We start from the raw sequence: 20,657 nt of genomic DNA on the forward strand, positions 1-20,657 counted from the left end.
ATACATACCAGCTGGGCTACGCGCAACTTCAATACCCAAGAAATATCGAAGAATACCTAAGTCTTTCATCCGAAAACATGAACACAGGTACTCCTTAAACTGATCGATCACTGGTTTTGAATTTCCAGTAATGATTAGGTCATCAACATAGACCAGGACATGTATACGATCAGTACCATGTTCATATATAAATAGCGAATAATCCTTGACATTCTTCTTAAACCCGTAGTCGACCAAGGCAGTTTCAAGTTTCGCAAACCAGCACCGAGGTGCTTGTTTTAAACCATATAACGATTTGCGAAGACGACATACTTTTGACTTATCATCAGTACGGAAACCAGGAGGAAATTGCATATAGACTTCTTCATCAAGATCACCATGGAGAAAGGCGTTGTGTACATCCATTTGAAAAACCTCCCAATCAAGTGAGACAGCTTGTTGAAGAAAAGTTCTAACCGTGACCATTTTGGCAACCGGTGCAAACGTTTCAGTATAGTCAATACCTTCTGTTTGATGATTTCCGCATACTACAAGTCGCGCTTTATGTCTCTCTAGTGTGCCATCTGCGTTATACTTCAATCTAAACACCCAGCGACAGCTAAGAGCTTTCTTTCCTGGTGGTAAGGTCTCAACTGTCCATGTGTCTCTGTCTTCAAGAGCCACGATTTCATCTGTAACAGCATCTCGCCAATGCTCATCTTCAATTGCATCCTTATAATGAATAGGCTCAGCAGTAGAAGTGATTGCCAGAAGATAGTACTGATACTTATCAGAGAATTGAGCACTAGAGATGTAGTTATCAATCGGATATGGTGTTGATGAAGGAGGTGGCTGGTGGAGCAGTGTAGTAATGTAGTCCGCCAATTTTGTAGGTGGCTTTTTGTGTCTAAGTCCACGACCTAGAGCCGTTGGTTCAGCCGGTGCGTCCAAAGTTACAGATGTCTCAGAAGAAGTTACTGAATCTGCAGGAGTAGTGGACTCGTGCTCCACATTGTCATGATCAGTATTGTGGAGAACATTGTTGTCGTGATTACTCGTATCATTAGATATTTGTGTTGTGTCAGCAGAATCTGAGCTTGCAAGTAAAGGGACTGTAGGAATCATTTCTGTTACTGGAACTGAAGTTTCCTGATCATCGAGAATATCAAACTGAAACTGCTCAACTGGAACCACTGAAACCGGGAGAGAATCAGTCGAGGTTGAAGCAAGAGGGAATTCATTTTCACAGAAAATAACAACACGTGAGACAGAGATGATGCCAGTTTCAATATTATAAACACGCCAGCCCTTTTTACCAAAAGGATATCCAAGAAACACTGACTTGTTTGTCCTACTTACAAACTTATCTCCTCCAGTCTTTTGATTACGAACATAACAGAGGCACCCAAATACTTTGAGGTGTTGCATCGGAGGTGGCTTGTTATACAAAATCTCATAAGGCGTTTTGCCTTTTAGAACTGCAGTTGGTGTACGATTGATCAAGTAGCCAGCTGCTAAGGCACAATAGCTCCAAAACTCAACTGGAAGAGAGGCCTGAAACATCAAAGCACGGGCGACGTTAAGGAGATGCCGATGTTTCCGTTCAACTTTACCATTCTGCTGCGGAGTTCCCACGCATGAAGTCTCATGAATGATACCTTTTTCACTGAAGAATTCTCTTAAGCAAATGAACTCAGACCCATTGTCACTCCGCAATGTTTTAACCTGAGTCGCAAATTGTCTTTCAACCAAAGCAACAAAATCTTTGAGATGTTTTGGTGCATTCTGTTTCGATGGCAGTAAGTAAACCCAAACAGCTCGAGTAAAATCGTCTAGAATGGTGAGAAAATACTTTGATCCACAGATAGAAGTAGTTCTGTAAGGACCCCATAAATCACAATGGATTAATTCAAAAGGCATAGTTGTTTTATTACTGCTCAAAGGAAATGATTCTCTTGTCTGTTTTGCACGAATACAAACTTCACATGTCTTAGAATCAAAAACACCATTGCTTAAATCAGAAAACCGCAACATATCTAAAGCTTGAGAAGAAGGATGTCCCAGCCGACTGTGCCACAACTGCTGCGTAGGTGAAGCCGTTTTTGAAACTGCCGAAGCAACATCCATTCCTCTGAAAAAATATAGCCCATTCAGCTGCTCACCCGCTCCAATCAGCGTCTGTGTGATGCGATCCTGGATAACACAAAGTCGATCAGAAATCTGAAATATACATCTCTTTTCCCGAGTCAAGTGTGAGACTGAGATCAAATGGCAATGGAGACCATCCACAAAAAACACATTGTTAAGTGTAAGAGAAGATCCCAAAGAAACTTTTCCATGTTTATTTGAAGTTGTGTATCTCCCATCCGGAAGTTTGATCATCATAGGTGCCATATCACAGATCTCAGTGAGATACTCAATTCGACCCGTCATGTGATTTGAAGCACCCGTGTCTATTATCCATGAGTCAATGAGAGACATACCTGAATGATGTCCCTGCGATTGAGGTTTGCGGTCATTGAGCATGTGGACTAAGGTTTGCCACTGTTGATCGCTGAGACCACTGAACCCAATACGATCAGATGAAGTGATGAGCGAGTTAGCTGAAGCCTGAGAAGGTTCCATGGACGCATGAGTTGCTCGACCAGATTCTGTAGTTTTACCACGAGAAGGTGTGTTTCCAGATGATGAACTTGGGTAGGCATTAGGTTTGTTTCTTGTTCTTTCACCCCACCAAGCTGGATAACCAATTTTCTTGAAGCAATTCTCAGCCAAGTGACCATTTTTACCACACAGTGTGCATTTAAGTTGTCCACTGCGTGTATCTTGTTCTGAACGAGCCTTATTTGGCGTTTGAATGGCAAAACTAACACCACTCGCTCTGTCTTCATGTAGACGAGCCAATGATTTTGATTCCTCATCTTGAACCAGCACGTTGTAAGCTTCATCAAGAGACGGCAATGGAGTTCGTGACAGTAGTGATGATTTCACGGCTCCGTAAAGTGATTCATCAATTCCCATAAGAAATTGATGCAGTTTATCTTCTTCGCGCTCTCTAGCAATCTCTTCCATGGTCTTGGCTTGTTGATAGTCAGCCAAGCTTGTCCACAACTTTGTGAGTTTGCCAAAGTAGGTTTCAATAGGTGTCCCTTGTTGTCTACAAGTAGCCAGCTCTGTTTTAAGTTTTTGAACACGTTGTCCATTCTTCATTGTGAAACGCTTTTGAATTTGCGTCCACAAGTTAGAGGCGTCATCACTGTGAGACAGCGATGAACAAAGAGACTCGTCGATGGTGACTTTTATCCATGACACCACAAGAGCGTTGTTGGCACACCAATCTTCATAGTCTTCAGAATCTTCAGATGGTTTGAGTATAGATCCATCCACAAAACCAAACTTCTTTCTGGCTTTCAGAGCCAAGCGTATGCTTGCGGACCATTCATCGTAGTTGTGTCCACGCAAAGCAGGGCGTGAGATAACTGTTCCGGGATTGTCTGATGCCGTGAGATCATACGGAGATATGGTTCTCCGAGTTACTTCATGGCGAGACTTTGTTCCCGTTGTGGCAAAGGATTCTTCTGTAGAAACCATTGTTCAGGAGAAGTAGGGCTTAGAGTAGATCGAAACCAGAAAACCTAGATTTAGGTTTACTGCTCTGATACCATGTAAAGAACCTTAGAAGTTGTAAAAGGGTTTCTCGTTTTGATTCCTCGTCAAGGCAATGCCTTATATACAAAGATATATGTTACACAAATATGGTAACCTAATGACGTTAACAATATACATCGACAAGGCCCATAGGACCCCCAATAATATATATATATATATTTGGATGGATTGGTGTTATTGGACAGTTTTTCATTTGGATTTGTTTGGAGTCAGGGTGAGTAATGTTGTTATGAGATGTTGGTGGTGACACACCATTATAGGAAGAAGAAGTCACGAGTGGTACAAAAAGTTTCACTACTACAAAGAGGTCTAGATACATATATAAAAGAGGAAACTTTAACTTGTCAGATCAAAGAGGACATATTTAAAAGGCTAATGAAAAGATACGAGAAAAAAAAAGAGAATCAAGCAAGAGTTGGTCTTGCACAGCTGCATGTCGCTTCATCTTCTTGGCTGCATGTCTGTGTCCCTTGGGTAGGGATGGCAATCAAGGACCTGGACCGCGGGTCTGGCCCGTAAAGGCTTGTTGCGGGGTGGGATTGGGCCTCCATTTGGTAAGCCCGCAAAATCGCGGACCTCGCGGGACGGGTTCAAAGCGGGACGGGTCGAAAGCGGGATGAGCTTAACCTGCGGGATTTTGAAGACCTGCAGACCTAAGTCCCTATTTCTGCTTTCGCCTAAAACATTTAGAGAGAGAGAGAGAGAGAGAGAGAGAAGGTGATTCGACGTTATGTAGTTCCTGTGATGGTGGTTTTAGGGTCGATGATCTTCCGGTCTCCCAAGCGCCTTCAATCTGCACCGATTGAGCTTCTTCGAGTCATCATAAGAAGTTTGAAAACTCACTTTCCACCGAAGAAGAAGATCTAGTTCCCGCCATGAGTTCTTCATAGTTTTGTCTATATGTATTTGTTCACATTATCATACATTTTGGAGTTTTAGGCTTCAATATATCTTTAACTGACTTCTATTATTTTTATTTGCAGAAGATGAAGTTGATGGTGAAGAAGAGAAATTTCCATCTTTTGTCGCTTGTTGGTGATAAAGATGAAGAACAAGAAGTGTGATTGGTGTTTTTTTTAATCTATTTTTGGGATTCGCATCTTTGATTTGGTGTTGGTTTTATTTAATTTTGGATTCAGAAAACTAAAGCATTTGTTATGAACTTATGAGTTATAATATTTGGATTCAACAACTAAAGTACTGTTTATTTTAAAAATGTTTGGAGTCTAACAAAAGTAAATAAACTAGTGTTTTGATCCAACTAAAATCTTCAACTAACAAGGGTATTGCCTTATCCAGTTCAATCCTCGACTAAACTCACTTACTGATGCATCATGAAACTGATAAAGCGTCATGAATCATGTCTTGAAGCGTTCAGGAGCCATATGTATGTTTGTAATTCTATGTCCCGCAGGCCGATCCGCAAAGGCGTACATGTTTTGCGGTACGGGTTTGGTCAACCATTTTGAGGACCGTAGCCCGCACGGGCCTGATCCGCCGTGACCCGCTCGAAGACGAGCCCGCTGCGGTACGGGACGGGACGGGACGGATCAACCTGTTTGATATTCCTACCCTTGGGGCTTCTAGATATATTTAGTAAAAACCTTTATCACAAGCTAACTAAAACCTAGCAATATTCACATCTGCTTTTGATACACTCTGAAGAACTCGACTTGTATATGGCCTGAAATTTGTGTGACCAAATCAAAGGCGACTTCTAGTGTGTTTTCGTTAGGGAAATGTCGATATTAAATAAAGTACACAAGTTATATAAAACAAAAATAATAAATGTTCAATGACACTCAAAGACTTTAACCTCTATGATTCACCACTCCTCTGATGCCATAGGCTTGTTGGTGGAGGAGAGCACAATGGTGACATTGCTGTTATGAGGAAGTGTTGGAATCACGTCTTCAATTTCAAACGTAAGGTAACGTTCATCCAGCAGTACGACCATCTTGTGTAGTTTCTCTGTGTTCTTAAGCACAAGTTCCACGAATGAAGTTACATGCTTTGGTTGTACATTCAAACGAGACTTATTCCAAGGCGAAACCATCTTTTGACCTCCAGCATTGATCCGGACTCAAGGACTTTAGTTTCAAGTATTGGTCAAGATGCTCCCCCTGTAAAACATAAATAAGATACAAAGACGGTCCTTGGACAATAGCTAGAAAAAGAGGTTGATGATGAATTTACCGGCATTGAGTTGTAAATCCTTCCACGTACTATTAGCTTCTCTAAATCAGGTGAGTTTTGTAACAACCTTTCTACACCAGGAATAACATACTGACAGATCACTGTATCAAGAGTCAATGATTTTACCTTGAGAATAGGGAAAGCAACACCACGAATCTCAGCCAGAGATAAAATCTAACAGAAAGAACAAAAAAGATTATGAATATTGATTAGTACCGAGCTTTTGACATATAAGACTTTTCAAACGTTCTTTGAACTATAGAAAATCAGACTAACAAAAACTAATTAATCTATATAGAAAAGGTTGACCGTGCAACCAACTAACTTTTAGACATTAGATAATGCAATAATATGAGCCCCAAAAAAGCATAAATACCTTAACAAAGTTTCCACCAAACGTAAGCTTCTCTGCGTTTTGTAACTTCGCTAGATTTTTTAGCACCATGACTTGGAGATGTTCAGCCTTGAACTTGAGGTAAGGGTTATTTAGGGCATAGCAAATGTCCAGCTTAGCTTCGGTTAAAGAAGCTACACTACAAGAAAACAACATGGATACTGAGGGAAAAAATCGTCGGAATTTCGTCGGAATAACGTTATTCCGACGACATACCGACGAAACAAGTCGTCGGAAATAATTCCTCGGAATTTCTTCTTTCCTCGGAATTCCGTCGGAAATATCCGACGGAATTCCTAGGAAACACATTTCCAAGGAAATTCCGAGGAGCACCAGTTTGTCGGAAATCTCCTCGGAATATACCGAAGGAGTACTTCGTCGGGATATACATCGATCGATGTGTTTTTGGACATATACCCATCGATCGATCCGTTTATAAAAACACGTTCGGAATATACCGAGGGACACCTTTCCTCGGAATATTCCGAGGAACATGTCCCTCGGTATATTCCGAGGAACATGTCCCTCGGTATATTCCGAGGAACATGTCCCTCGGTATATTCCGAGGAACATCTCCCTCGGTATATTCCGAGGAATATCTCCCTCGGTATATTCCGAGAAAGATGTCCCTCGGTATATTCCGAACGTTTTTATATAAATGGATCGATCGATGGGTATATGTCCAAAAACGCATCGATCGATCGAGTAAAAAATATAATTAATTTACTCGGAATGTAAAAAATATTAATTTTTTATAAAAAATAAAATTTTTGAAATTTAAATTCGAAAATATAAAATTAAAATTAAAATTGAAATCATATTAATTAATATTCAAAGTTTCAGAAATAAAAATAAAACATTCTGAGTTTTTGGAAAAAAAAAAAACTACGGGTCTGGCACGTCCGGGAACACCTCGTTCGGGTACATCCTTTGCATCATCTCCATCATTTGCTGGTTCAGCCTCCTCTGTGCCTCATAGCCCGCCTGTTGAGCCGCCATCTGGGTCTCCAACAAAGATATGCGATCATCCTTGTCCTTCAACTGAGCCGTAAGTACTTCTGGATCAACAAAGGGCGGTGGTGCAGAAGAAGGAGGAACCGACCGGGTGTGACGACCCAAACCGACCAAACGTCCATTCTTCTTTGGAACCGACTGAATAGAAAATAGCCAAATTTACAAATTTAAACCAAGAAATAAATGAATTGAACTTTAAAAAAAATGAACTTACGGATTCAACGATTTTGTTGATTCGAAACCGGGACAAGTTGGTCGAAGCCGTCGAAGCATCATCCTCGGTTTGAAGCTGAGACACTTCGTCTACCACCTGAGTTTGGACCAGGTCGACCACGTCCCTCACAAGACCGTCATCAATCTGGTCGGTCTTCTTGTTGGTATACGCCCTCCTCATTAGGGCGAGATCATCAACCGGCTCGCCATCATTTTCTTCCGCCTTGAAAAAAAACATAAATTAAAGAAACATTAGAAATTAGAAGAAATGCACAATAAATTAAAATTCCGAAACTCAAATAATTGAAGAAAAAACGTTTGAACTTACCATGCGATCTCCCAGAGTGGCAATAGATTGAGTACCCAAGTTATGCTTGTAGATGCCCTTCCCTTTACGGTCGCTCCTGCGGTTGGTGGAGTTGGTGGAAGAAGTTTCTTTCGTCTCTTCTTTATCCCAATGCGCACACAACTCCTTCCAGACCGTGTCGTTCATCGACTTTGGGACCTTTTAATAAAAAAAAAAGTTTATTAAATTTAAAAATAGTTTAATAAATTAAAAAATTGTTTAATAAATTAAATCGAACCTTATTGATTTCCCACTTCTTCTTCCACTCGTGGATCTGCTTCCCATAGTTGTCCATAACTTTATGGACGAAGTGGTGATAGATAAAGAGCGTCTCATCGGAATTCCAGTTGAACTCTTGCTGAAAAAAAAAACACAATTAGTAGAAAATTTATATTAAAGATTAAAAATATAAGTAAAAAATTAGAATACTTACCGCAAACTGACGAAACCACAGAACCTGCTTGTCGTTAGGGAAGTGAGTGAAAGTTGGATGTCCCTTGTCGAGGGCCGAGTACATCATACGGTTGATCCATGCGCTGATCCCGTTCCCGGATCGGTTGAACCTAATAAAAAGAACAAACGGTTAATAATGAATCCAAATTTAAAGAAAAAAATGTTTAATTACCATGTTTGACCCCGTCCATGTGGATACGGAGTGAGATACGGAAGATGGTCACGACCGGGCTGTTGAACCAACTCCGCAATACTCATCACTCCCGGAGGACCAGGAGGAGGAGGAGCGGATGCAGCAGCGGGAGCGAGAGGAGCAGGAGCGGGTGCAGCAGAGGGAGATGTATGGTTGGAGCTGTGGGGCGAAGGAGAATCCTGAAAATGGCTGGAATCCCGAGACTGGCTCCCCGTACCACCACGACCACGACGCTGTCGAGGCCGGATCTGATCATCATAAGACCTGTAAATTAAAAAAAAATATTTAATAAATACAGAAATATATAAATTTTTTTTTTAAAAAAAAGTCTCAAATAATTTAATCAAAAAAAATATTTATAGATATTAAAAATATTTAATAAATATATAAAAATAGTTCTAATAAAAAAAATGTTTTAATAAATAAAAAATAGTTTAATAATTACAAAAAATAGTTTTAATAATATATATATATATTAAAAATATTTTTAAATCCCAAATAATAGTTTTTAATCACAAAAAAAGTTGTATAGATATTAAAAAATGTTTTGTAAAATCCAAAAAATTGAATTTATATACAAAAAAGATTTTGTAAAATCCAAAAAATCGAATTTATATAGAAAAATCGTTTTGTAAAATACAAAAATTGATTTTCTATACAAAAATCGATTTTATAAATACAAAAAAAATAAAAAAATTATAAAAAAATTATAAATCAATTCAACAAAACAAATTATTCAACCAAATCACAATTCTAAACCTATTATACAACCAAAAATCACAGTCCTAACCAATCACCCTAACAAAAATCTATCAAAACTACACAAAAATCTAACAAATAGAACTTAAGAGAGTGGGATAGAGTCCTTACATGATTTGTGTAAGAAAAGGGGGAGATCGCCGGAGATATCGTCGGATTTCAGGGGGAAATCGCCGGAGAAAAAAGAGAGGAGTCGCGCAGAGGAAGAAGAAAGAAATGGGGAAGAAGAAGGGGCTCGTGGTTATAAAACCTAGGGTCCGACGGATATTATCCGTCCGAATTCCGTCGGAATTATAGTTTCCATTTTCGCGAAATATTTGCCCGGTAAAATGAAAATATTCCGAGGACATTCCGACGGATATTAAAATATCCGTCGGAATATTCCGAGGAAATACCGAGGAACTAGTGTTTGGGGTTTCAAAACATCAATTTTTTTGCCGTATTTCATTTCTTATACAATTGTAATGTATACCAATGAGGATTCTTTGTATAGATTAGCATAAACCATGAAATAACAAATTTCAAAACTAATTGAAAGTATTCCCTATACCGTTCATTAAAACGTATAAGTGTTTCTCTTATGTTGTGGGATTTTGTTCATACAATCGGAAAAGTGTTAATTAAGGGGTAAGGAACAAATTTTAGACTTCATAATTAACGTAAGACACTTAATAAGAGTTATATAGGTGTTATTCAAACCGCAAAACGTTGTTTTCGGTTTAAAACCCCTATTTCCTCGGAATTTCCTCGGACTATTCCGAGGGAATTCCGAGGAAACCCTATTCTTCCTCGTAATTCCGTCGGAATATTCCGAGGAAATTCCGAGGAACTAGTGTTTGGGGTTTCAATCTTGTACAGTTTTTTATAAACGGATCGATCGATTTGTTTTTGTACAAAAACGCATCGATCGATCACCAGATGGACGAAAGCCGTAAGAATGTGATCGATCGATTAGATTATACCATCGATCGATCGAACAAAATCTCAAACGTTCCTCGGAATATCCTCGGAAAATCTTGTATGTTTTTTTATAAACGGATCGATCGATGCGTTTGTGTAAAAAAAACGCATCGATCGATCACCAGATGGACGAAAGCCGTAAGAATGTGATCGATCGATTAGATTATACCATCGATCGATCGAACAAAATCTCAAACGTTCCTCGGAATATCCTCGGAAAATCTTGTACGTTTTTTTATAAACGGATCGATCGATGAGTTTGTGTAAAAAAACGCATCGATCGATCACCAGATGGACGAAAGCCGTAAGAATGTGATCGATCGATTAGATTATACCATCGATCGATCGAACAAAATTTGAAGCGTTCCTCGGAATATCCTCGGAAAATCTTGTACGTTTTGTTATAAACGGATCGATCGATGCGTTTGTGTAAAAAACGCATCAATCGATGCGTGTGCGAACAGAATTATAAGGCAAAACCCGAACTTTTTGGAGTGTAAATAGAGTAAGAGGGAGGATGAAGATATGGAGTGAATGAAGAGGAAGAGGAGTGATTGTATTTATAGGTTAAATCCTGCCGACAGACCGAGGAAATTCCGACGGAATTCCGACGCCAACGGTTAGTTCGTCGGAATTTCCTCGGAATTTTGTAAAATCCCCAAACGGCTCTCCAACGGCTATAATATTTCCTCGGAATTCATCGGTTTTTTCCGAGGAAAATGTATTTCCTCGGAATATTCCGACGGATTGATATTTCCTCGGAATTCCGTCGGTATATTCCGAGAAAATTCCGAGGAAACCAAATTTTGTGTTTTCTCGGAATTTCCTCGGGATATTCCGAGGATTTTATTTTCCGTCGGAATGTCCGTCAGAATATCGCTGTTTTCTTGTAGTGCGACATCAACCAAAGTACACGATGACTGCGAGTGTAACAATCTGAGACAGTGGATATGTGGTGCCACAATCTGCCTTGGACCCCGAGCCCCCATGTTACGGTTTACTACTAATGTTCTCAAACGTAGGGATTTGCTGAGATCAAGAACCTTTAGTTTATAGCAGTCATACAATGTTAAGTTTTCAATAACAGGGCAACCGGATATAATCTCAGCCATAGATTCATCAGAGAGTCTACAGAATCTCAAGGATAACTTCTGCAACGATGTCCAAGACACAGTGCAGTAGGGAACAATCTTATGAGAATAGATTTTGAGTTGCTTGAAAGGAGAACTGTTGTAGAAGAAATCAGGAAGCTTAAACTCTTCATAAGGAGAACATAAATCCAGGGAAAGATTCTCAAAGTTGTGTGACATGGCGAACTTGATCAACCTGTCGATGTATGGTATGTTCTCCGTTATATTTTCTAACGACACGTGGAGTCCGCGTTACAGTGATGAATTTTAGGAGAAAAGAGTTCAGCCAAGAAAGCTTTAGGAGAGAGAGGTTCATGTGATTGAATTATTTTATTATTTTTGTTTTTATTTCTGTGTGAACTCCTCCTCCATAAACCCTTGACGGGGGTGCTCTCGGTGGTTCGAAGAGTTTCTAAAGGAAAAAAATTAAATGAAAAAGACTATAATTAGAGAGAACCGGTCCTAAACTAAGAGGAAGAAGAATCGGTAAGCATCCTACATGGCTCATGCTCATTGGCTGTAGTCTTTTTACACGAAAAAGGGTCTCTTCTCTTCTGGAGATTTCTCTTCGTCCTCGATTCTGTCTGAAATCTCCAACGCTGAGCTTTCGATTCTGGAGCTCACTCTTTCTTCAATGGCGTTAACCAATAACAAAGTCTCTTGTTTTATCCTCATACTCACCACATGAACACTCTTAAACCCATAAAAATCGCTCTCATTGGCTTCTCATCATCACCCGCTTCCCAGAGTTTCGTTCTCTCTCTCGTCCGCTGTGATGCTCCTTTGATGGATTGTGTATTATGTCTCTATCTCTGAGGTCTTTGATTGATCAAAAGTTTGAGTCTTTTCCATCTGGGTTTGCTCTGAGATTCTGCTATTATCAAATGGACTAATCGTCAATGGCAAGTCAGAGTTCTGTTATAGATAAAGTTTTTACGAATAGAATGAGTTTATGGGAAGAGAAATGATGTGGATTTGCTTTAATATGTCTAGTACTTGAATCACATCTCCTTGTTGAGTCTTAAGGTTTGATCCATGTCCTGTTTTGCAGCATGACTTATTGTGGTTATTGCCAGAGGGTGAAACAGCTGTTGACTCAGCTAGGTGCAACTTTTAAAGTGCTTGAGCTCGATGAGATGAGTAAGAAACCAACCAAATCTCTATCATTGAACCTGGATTGTCAAGTAACCAAATAAAGAGTGTTGTAGAGACAAAGGAAGTGAAGAAAGAGTGTTGTGTTTTATATTGTCAAGTAACCAAATAAAGAGAGATCCTTTGTTGTGTTGTTGTTAACTTTGGTTTAAACGAAAGACATCAAAACTATGTTGTTTATGCTATGGTTTGGTTAATGAAAGACTAATTTGAGTTGAGATTCTTTCTGTTTCTCTATTATATACATAGCAAGAGTATTGCCTTGGAAATCGACTTTTGTACCAGGATGCAGGGAAAACTGTGATGATTATGGGACTGATCAATAATTTTGCCAAAGCTCATGGTATGTACTTTCAAGTTTTCTGTTATCAAAGTAAGCTTTTGCGGATTCTCTGTGACTCACCCTCCTTATGTTTGCTTGCCTAAAACTGAATATGGATTGGGCTTAAGAAGAGTCGCTGACTGGAGTTATGTTTTGTCAAAGATGAGTGCAGAATCTGGAGGTATGTTTTGTCAAAGATCAGTCCAGCACAGTCGATATTCTCCACATGGGGAGAGCTTCTTGGATGCGGCAAGACTTCTCCGTAATGTTGTTGCTCAATCCCATGATTTACTTCAGAGTACTTGTTGAGGTATTAAGGCAATCATTCAACAACTAAAAGAAAAAAAAAAATTTTAAGAACCTCTAAGAAGTTCTTCCATTGGACAATGAAAAACTTAATTACACTTACAAAGGTTCTAAACTTTTTAAATCACCCAATTAACTATAAAATTATTCATTAGAGCCTCTAATGGGTTCTTACCATTGGAGTTGCTCTTAGGTCCTAAATACAAATTAGCTTTAGTTCGCATTCGAAAAGATCAAACCAGATAAAACAAATTCATTCCTTAAACGTGTGGGACGTGAGGCCTCTACTATCTACACTCTAATTCTTCCTCCCAGTATATTCAAACTAAAGCAGGTTTCTAAGAAGATCAATTTAAGCTAGTGTAGGACCAAAATGATCAGGTGTTATTGTAGCATAATTTTTCATAACAACATCCACCTTCCCAATTTTGTAAATTGGTACCCCAATAGCTAAAATGATCCTTTTAAAAAAAAATTGTAGTACTGACACCAACATTTCAGATACTTGCAATAGAATAGCATATACTAGTGTTGATTAAAGGATTGATGATCTAATACATGAAAATATACTTAGAGAAAGCAAAAAAAAAAGGTTTTCTTGATCATTATTCACATAGAAAGTCGTATGTTTTGTAGAGAGTAACGAGCATATAACTTAGCTATAAAACATTTAAACATGCCGTACATAGAGACACTCTGCTCTAGAGATTGCTTGCATCTTAAAGCTTTCTTGTCGGGATTATTGTCTGTACGGAACACAAACTGCATGATACGTTTTTTTTTTTCTTTTGGGGCTAGCTGTTTCTTTCTTCAGCATGTGAATAGGCTTGAGCTGGAGTAGTGGAAGGATGGGTGACTTATCGGGAAGTGATTCGCGATAGCGTGCGAGTGAGGCCAAAGCACGGGGAAAGGTCGGGTGGTGATTGCAGGGTCAGTAAACAATGATTTCGAACCTTAACGGACCGATCGCTAGAACGGGATGGGGCCCACGGACCGAGAGAACAGGCGTGGGTGGCCCATTAGCTATTGGCGGTGGGGGCGTTACAAGTGGTATCAGAGCTGGTCAGCCATCTCGGTTCTGACCCGAGAGGCGTCTTGAGACTTGTCGTGGGGCGCAACGAGGACGTTGCGTTCTTTGAGAGGAGGTGAATTGTAACGTCCCGAGTTGTGATATATGGAAAGGCTTAAGAGAATGATTTGGCTACCTATGTCACTAAAGTTAACTTACCTTTTCCGTCACACATCCATTTAGAACTTCAGAGTTAAGCGTGTTTGGGCTAGAGTAGTGAAAAAATAGGTGACCTATCGGGAAATGATTCGCGATATCGTACAAGTGAGGCCAAAGCACGGGGAAATGTCGGGTGGTTATTGCAGGGTCAGTAAACAATGATTTCGAGCCTTGGAAAATTAATGCACCACCCGTCAAATGGGATGGGCCCACGGGCCGAGTGAGCAGGCGTAGGTAGCCCGTTAGCCGTGGACGGGTGGGGTGTTACAGGAAGCCAAATTCATTGACTCCACAACCACTGAGGCTTGTTCCAAAAGTTTCAATCTTTTCGGTCTCTATCATCGATCACATTCTAGGCTTGCAAATCCGCATAGTCACCAAGATACGTATCCCGTACAACAGAAAAAGGAGCATCTTCAAATCAGTTAGAATGGTTACTGGTATGGCGCTGCAAGGCCTTGTATGTATTATCTGCTTGTTTAAATCTGGTGAGTTTTGTAATATGATTTCTAAGAACAATTAAAGTTTAAGCAGTTGTATAACAACATAAGTAACGCTCTTAGTGAATAGGAAGATGATTACAAAAACAAAAAAAACAAGAGGGAGAAATAGCAAACAGTCTTAATGAATCTAAGATTAAACGATGAAAAAGTAACACGAAATAGTGACTCCTCTAATCTCATCTGCTTGTTTTCAACTTTAAACGTAAGGTAAAGTTCATCCAACTGTTTGACCATCGTGTCTAAATTCTTTCTGTTTTTAAGCATAAGTTTCACAAATGAAGCCACATGCATTGGTTTTATATCCATACTATATCCATACAGTACTTGTTCTAAGAGACTCCATCTTTTGATATCCCGCATTCTTTCAGATTAAATCCTTCGAATTTCAAATAAATGTCAAGAAACACCACCTGTTTTAATAAAATAGATACAATACAAAAGTGGGTTCATGGATATATTAGAACTCGATGATAGCTGCAAGAAAAAGGAGGTTAATAGTGGTGAACATACCAGTGTGGTGTTGCTAGACCTTGCACGTAATGTTAAGGTCTCTAAATCAGGTGAGTTTTGTAACAGTCTCAGCAATAACATACGGGAATAACATACTGAAAGATCTTTGTATCAAGAGTCAGAGTTTTGACCTTGAGTATCGGGAAAGGAACACCACGAATCTCAGCAAGATATAAAATCTAATAGAAAGAACCAAAAAAGAAAAAGATAATGAAATATTGATTAGTAACGAGATTATGAGTTATGACATAGCCTTTTCAAAACCTATAGAAAATCAACTTCTAATGAACACTAATCCATGCAACCAACTGATTTTTAGGCATTATTGAGAATGCAATAATGTGATCCCAAAAACATATATACCTGAATAAAGTTTCTCCCAAGCGTAAGCTTCTCTACGTTCTTTAACTTATCTAGCATCTCCAGCACCCTGACTTGGAGAAAATCAGCATTAATGTCAGGGTTCAATGGGAGCAAGGCAATTTCCAGCTTAGCTTCAGTTAAAGAAGAGATATCAACCAAAGTACATGACAACTCAGAGTTAAACAATCCGAGACAGTGGATGTGTGGTGCCACAATTTGCGTTGGCCATAAATACGTCACGGTGCGATTTACATCTAATGTTCTGAGACGTAGGGATTTGCTGAGATCAAGAACCTTTAGTTCCCAGCAGTCATACAATGTTAAATTCTCAAGGATAGGACAACCTGATAGAATCTTAGCCATGGATTCATCAGAGAGTCTACTAAAACTCAAGGATAACTTCTGTAAGGATGTCCAAGACACGGTGCATTCGAGAACCATCGTATGTTGAGAATGTATTTTGAGTTGCTCGAAAGAAGTACTGTTGTATAAGAAATCTGGAAGCTTATACTTACTAAAATAATAACGCATAGTCCAGGGTCATATTCTCAACGTTGTGGGACATAGCGAACTTCATCAACCTTTCGATGTCGATGTAGGGTATGTTCTCCCTAAAGGGTGTTATAGTGAGGTGAAAACTCTTCGTTTTGGGAGCTGTGTAGCGAGTTAGGGTTTCGTTTACCGAAGCTGCAGTGTATGGATCCACAACTAAGGAGATAGAAGGTATATCACACCATACATGCCTCCATCGTCTAGACAAGATGGACGTACTGATGGCTAATTTTGTCGGAACAAAACAGGGTATGTGTTGGAGGATCACATCTGGCAAATTTCTTATCGAGTCTACTGCTCCTTCGATTTTCTTGTCGTCGGCCATCTTTATTGCTACATATATTTTTGTAGAATCACATCCTTATGAATCAAAGATCAAACTTCAAATAAGAATACTCTCTTATTAATGCTTAAGAAACTCCACAAAACTTAAGTTCTCTCAATCACACAAATCATATGTTATGTCACATTTTGACATCTCCATATATATATAAACATAAATTCCTAAACACACAAGACATATGATAATTAGATAACTCCTAATTATCAAGGACTTTCCTATATAAATAGATAGCTTGATCTCCAAGCTACTTCAAGCTTATCTCAACATTCTCCCTTTTAAGCTTCAATTCACTTGCTCCAACATTTTGAACTCTAATCAAATTTCTCATCTCTTTAAACTTAAGTTTTCCAAGTGACTTTATCAATATATCAGCCTTTTGTTCATTTCCCGGGATGTGCTCGACTTCAATCTGCTCACTCTCTACACATTCTCGTATGAAGTGAAATCTTCTATGAATGTGCTTACTACGTCCATGGAAGACATGGTTTTAAGTCAAGGTGTTGGCCGATTTGTTATCAACCCGAATGGTCACTTTGATGATGCCTCAGCCAACAACTTCACTAAGAAACTCCTGAAGCCACACGGCTTGTTTAGCTTCTTCTGTTGCTGCCATAAACTCAGCTTCACCCGATGAGAGCGCAAAGATCTCTTGTTTCATCACATTGCTGATCCAGTCTTCAGCTCCTTCGATCTTCCATCGTCTAGATAAGAGGGATGTACTGATGGCTAATTTGGTCGGAATAAAGCAGAGTATGTGTTGGAGGATCACATCTGGTAAATTGTTGATCATGGCGCCTTTGAATTTCCTGTCGTCATCGGACATCTTAGTTTAGTTTTGCGATATTATTCTTATGGCATAGCTTGTAAATATAGGATATTTTTGGTCATATAATGGGATTAGGCTCAAAATACTAATGGGCTTTAGTTGCATTCGATAAGATCAAACCAGATAACCAAATTTATTTCATAAAGTGTCCCCGAATCCTTTATATACTAATGCATAAGTCACATCGCTAATCAAATTTTGACAAATGGAAAACACTTTAAAAAAAAATTGATTGAAAATAATTCTTTTTCATCCCTAATTTTTAGCAATTATATCTTGATAAGTCACATCGCTAATCAAATTATAACCCTCTGTTTTTTTTTTTTACTTCAAAGTTCCTTTTATATTTCATCGTTGCCATACAAACAACCAACACCAACACAACAAACCGAGTAATGCCCTGTGGAAACAACAGAAACAGAGCGCATAACCCCAAAAACTGAGGAGACTCCACCCTCTCCTTACAACCTTCGTACTCAACCCTCTGTTATCTCCCTTTTTTTTCTATATTCCCCAACAAAAAAAGATCTTATAATCTCTCTTAAATTTTCAATTTTGACATGTGTTTCTTTATATCATCTTTTCTTTCTGTAACAAATTTTTTCTTGGTCTAGATTAGTACTTAAAAATCATTTATCGACAAGATTTTATATTGATTTGGTGGAATTATGGGAAGAAATTGATACTGGTACGATAATGGTCACTGTTTAGAGAGAGTATGGAGCATAAAATATTTTACTCCTAGACAACCATAACTACACTCTCGGCATTTATCTTCGAGTTGAATATACGAAGCATAAGGTTTTGGCCTTGACAAAGAAAGTTCTGCGTGTTTTCAATTCTCTACCATTTTTCTTTGATTTGTTGACTAATTTTTCATTTGTTGAATTTTTTTTCCAGTATTCCTTACAGCAATCGAGGATGCTAAAGCTATTGTTGAACATATCACAGAGTTTGAATTTCTGAATCCAAAGGTGAATTTACTTTATTTAATTTGTTGCTGAAACTTAACTTAATTATTGCCAGACAATTCTTTTTAATATATAAAAGGCAAGCTAAAGTTATAAATTTTGATCTTATAAATTCAACAAACTAATGTGGGTTAATTTTGTTTAAATGTATGATTTTTGAAAGAAAAAAAATGTTAGGTAAATTAACATAAAATGTCAATTTTAATCTATAAAACTTTAAATAGTAAATTTATTACATTCATCCTATCTAAATTTTGCAATAAACTACATTAAGTATTTGTTATTCTGTATGTAATCATCAAATATTGTATTTCAAGTATATTTTGTATTTTGGTATATATTTTATGTACTTTTGAAAAATTCTACAAACATGTATCAATTTTATAATGAAATCAAAGTTATTGGTTTATCCCTTTAACCGTTTTGTTTCAATGCATGTATCTCTAATATCATGTGCCATTGTTCATACAATATTTTAAATAATACTTACTCTTATTGAAAATTTATGACGATGATTAACTAATTTTAAAAAAAGTGAATTGACATGTGCGTAGCACAGGTGGTAATACTAGTATTCAAACTAAAGCGGGTTTATTGATCATTTTTCACAATGGTGAGGTCATCTCTAACCTTACTCCATCTTATACTCCAAAATAGAGTAATAACTAGGGTTACTCTATTTATGAAGTAATTTTACCCATTACTCCATTTTGGAACTGAAGTTTTATTTATTTATAGAATAGTCTTTAAATCATAAATATTTTTATTTCTTACATTTTCCTCATTTTTATTTAATAAGTTAATATTTAAAAATAATACAATAACATGGAAATATGATTTCCATAAGAGAATATTTAATAATTTTAAATAATGATGGATAAACTAATCAAAATACTAAAATTAAACATAAAAAAAAAGTAATTTTTTTAATCCAGTAAATCATTTCTGGAACCGCCTAGATTAGTGAAGTATTGTCCAAACAATATTCATTATAAATGCATTAGTTGACCATTTGTGAAAAAATATTCTAATGTTCACTATAGAACCAAAATATACTATTATATATATATATATATATATATTTATGATTATTGTACTTTTTAATAATAAATATTTAATTTAAATAAATTAGACTTTTATGGAAGCTTTCTAAACATAAAATAGTTGGGGTTCATTTGTAATTTTTTTATAAGTAGAAGGTATTTCTAGAAATTATTAATTAAATAAAAGTGAAACTATTTTAGAATATTTCTTTTTGGAGTAAAAAAAGGAGTAATACATTGGAGTAAAACTCAACTACATTTTGGTGTTGCACTATTTTAGAGTAAAAAATACAGTAATACATTGGAGATGCACTAAGTCATATGTTTTGTAGAGAGTAACGAGCAAATAATTTAGCTATAGAAACATTAAAACATTTTACACTAGGGTCGGTCCGCCCTACGGGCGGGATATTAGTTAATTTGATATTCACTAAATGCTCGAGTTGAAATTTGTTTTAAGATTCAAGAATTTGGTTATCTGTTATGTCTTACTTATTAGTATGCGGTGGTATAGGGATAGCATTTGTATCAACAACTCCAAACTTGCTATACCGAACACCTCTATTGACGGTGGGGTCAAACCAGTCACATTTGAAGAGAACGCATTTCAGCTTCACCAGGCCGGGGAACTCTACTTCGATGATCTCTTGTAAGATTCCATAGAAATCAGTTTCACCTTTCACACATACTCCATAGTTCATTGTTGCTCGCCGACTTCCATATCCGTAAGTGTGAAAAGTGTAGTCTCGTGTGAAATACATTGATGCTGTGGTGACCTTAGCGACCGGACCTTGTATCATTTCGTGAAACCACTAGGGATAGAATGGATCATCATAATCAACCTGGATCATCAACATATATATATATATAACTTCATAATCAACCTTGAATATTATATTGTGATGTTTATACCTGCGTTTTCAACCACTTCACAAAATGTTGGTCTTTCCTTTTGTTGAGATCATTGGTTGATATCCCTGGTATAGCTTCTTCGACTTGGGCAACGAAATCGCTGTTTTATGCCAATATATATATCATTAAAGAGTACTATATATATATATATATATTCCATATATATATATGTGTGGTAAAAATATGTAACGACCAAATTAATTTTAATTACCTTTCAAATGCCTCAATCTCCTCGCAGTTAAGAAGTATATATGTGTGGGCACTGTGAGCATCATCTTCGCTCGACCACCAAACTTCTTTCAATTTCCCACCAAGACGTC

General features: G+C 37.7%; 2 pseudogenes; both read right to left on the reverse strand.

Annotated features, from left to right (window-relative positions):
• Positions 1-3,910: 3,910 nt before the first annotated feature.
• On the reverse strand, positions 3,911-14,330 carry LOC125587299 (annotated as a pseudogene).
• LOC125587623 lies at positions 11,484-20,212 on the reverse strand (annotated as a pseudogene).
• Between the last annotated feature and the right edge of the window lie 445 nt (positions 20,213-20,657).

The sequence above is a fragment of the Brassica napus genome, chromosome C5 (genome assembly GCF_020379485.1).
Source record: "Brassica napus cultivar Da-Ae chromosome C5, Da-Ae, whole genome shotgun sequence".
Lineage (NCBI taxonomy): Eukaryota > Viridiplantae > Streptophyta > Magnoliopsida > Brassicales > Brassicaceae > Brassica > Brassica napus.